Source organism: Onychomys torridus, chromosome X, assembly GCF_903995425.1.
Source record: "Onychomys torridus chromosome X, mOncTor1.1, whole genome shotgun sequence".
NCBI classification, from domain to species: domain Eukaryota; kingdom Metazoa; phylum Chordata; class Mammalia; order Rodentia; family Cricetidae; genus Onychomys; species Onychomys torridus.
In genome coordinates this window covers 85,936,000-85,938,361 of record NC_050466.1, presented here as the reverse complement: position 1 = coordinate 85,938,361, position 2,362 = coordinate 85,936,000, and the positions used below count along the sequence as shown (strand labels likewise).

At 35.6% G+C, this 2,362-nt stretch overlaps 1 pseudogene; it reads right to left on the bottom strand.

The window, feature by feature from the left end:
• Positions 1 to 1,347: 1,347 nt before the first annotated feature.
• LOC118573701 lies at positions 1,348 to 1,967 on the bottom strand (annotated as a pseudogene).
• Positions 1,968 to 2,362: the final 395 nt, after the last annotated feature.

The following is a 2,362-nucleotide window of genomic DNA, read 5'->3' as shown; positions in this document are numbered from 1 at the left end:
ATTCTGGCAGGTGTAAGATAGAATGTCAAAGTCATTTTGGTATGCATTGCCCTGATGGCTATGGATGTTGAACATTTCCTTAAGTGTTTCTTGACAATTTGAGTTTTCCTGTGTTGAGAATTCTCTGTTTAGATCTCTACCTAATTTTTAAATTGGATTGTTTGGTCTGTTGATATCTAGTTTCTTACTATTTACATATTTTGGTTATTATCTGTTTGTCAGATGTGGAGTTGGTGAAAACTTTTTCCCATTCTATAGGCTGCCTTTTCGTCCTACTGACAGTGTCCTTTGCCTCACAGAAGCTTTTCTGTTTCATTCAGTACCAGTTATTAATTTTTTATCTCTGTGCCTACACTATTGGTGTTGTTTGGAAAGTGTCTCATGTGCCAATGCATTGAAGACTATTCCCCACTTTTTCTACTAAAACTTAAACCACACATTTAACCTCACACATTCATAGTAGGAGACTTCAATACCCCACTCCTACCAATAGACTTGTCATCCAGACAAAAACTAAACAGAGAAATAATGGAGCTAAGAGACATTATGAGTCAAGTAGACCTAATGGATATCTACAGAACTTTTCACCCAGATAGAAAAGAATATACCTTTTTCTCAGCACCTCAAGGAACATGCTCCAAAATTGACCACATAATCACAAAGAAAGTCTCAATAGATAAAAGAAAATCAAAGTAAGCCCCTGTATCCTATCAGACCTCCACTGATTAAAGCTGGGTGTCAAGAGCAATAGAAACAACAGAAAGCCTACAAAGTAATTGAAGCTGAAATTTTCTCTGTTGAAAGACTACTGGGTCAAGGAAGAAATAAAGAAATTAAAGACTTCCTAGAATTCAGTTAAATTAAATAAATAACATACCCAATCTTATGGAAGACTATGAAATATATGTGCCAAGAAAGTTCATAGCATTAAGAGCCTACATAAAAAAAATTCAGAGCTCTCATACTAGCAACTTAACCGCACACCTGAAAGTTCGAAAACAAAAAGAAGCAAACACACCCAAGAAAACTAGATGGCAGGAAACAATCAAATGGAGGGCTAAAATCAATCAAATAGAAACAAAGAGAACAATACAATGAATCAATGAAACAGAGAGCCGATTCTTTAAGAAAATCAACAAAATAGACAAGCCCTTATGTATCCTAATTAAAAGACAGAGAATATCCAAATGTAGTGTTTCTTGAATACAAGTTTCATATTATCTTGTGCATCCCAGGTTGGCTTGGATCTCATGCTCCTCACCACTAAGCCTCCTGAGGACCAAGGTTACAGGTATATATAAAGACACTTGGTACTCTTGTGATTTCTTTTTTTCAAGGTATGATTGTTTATTTATTGTTATTTTTACTGAACTCAGAAGTAGAAGCTCTCTGTCAGGACAGCCTATGTCTCCTAGCAATCTGTTCTGGTCCCTGGCACTTTTCTTTGGCTTCCTTCATTCTCTTGGTCAAAAGTTTAGCATATTCTGCAGCCTCCTTGTTTTTTCTTAGTGTGCTGTTTCTTCAGAGCAATAGGTCAGCGTTTGTGTTGCAAGACAGGTGGAGTAACAAGATGATGAATCTTGGGTGCTTTGGTCCTAGGCTTCTTACTTTGTTTAAGAACTTTCTGACAATGTATTGGTAGACATCCTCTTCTTTAGAGAGTTAAAAAGCTTTGGTATTCTGCTGGCTCTTTTAGGTCCCAACCGACAAGGCACAGTAGTATCTGTCACTCCAGGAATATCCTTCTCTCCTTTTTTTTTTTTTACAGTAACCAAGTTGAGAACACTCAGATAGGCATCATTCCTACCATTAATTCAGACCACATAACACTTCCACTCTTCTTCCACAGCATCAGCAGCTATGTCTTTGGTCATATGCTTTTCATAGAACATATGAAACTTGTATTCATCATCCACATCAATGGGTTTCTGACAGCTGGTGGCAGGAAAGGAGATATTCAGTTTCATCTTGATGCAGCCGACTGCATAGGAGGTGCCATGAGAAACAGAGACCCTTGTGATTTCAGTAATGTTGGTTATAGCCCCTATTTCAATCATGTTTGGTGATCTGTGGGGTTTTTTTGCCACTCTTGCAAGAGATTTAACTGTTTTATCATTTATTTTTTAAGAAACTAAATTGTCTGACTGGATACTGAATTAATTTGTGCTTTTCTCTATATTTTTTTGCTTTCTTGTGCTTACATTTTGACTAATTTTCTTTTTTTAACTTTTTGAGTTAAAATCTTAAGTTATTTACTTGAGATGATTCTCCATTGATAATATAGATATCCATAGATATAAATTTTGTTTTCATCACTTTTATGTGTTCTGAAAACTTTGATATTCTTTTATTTTCATTTAGT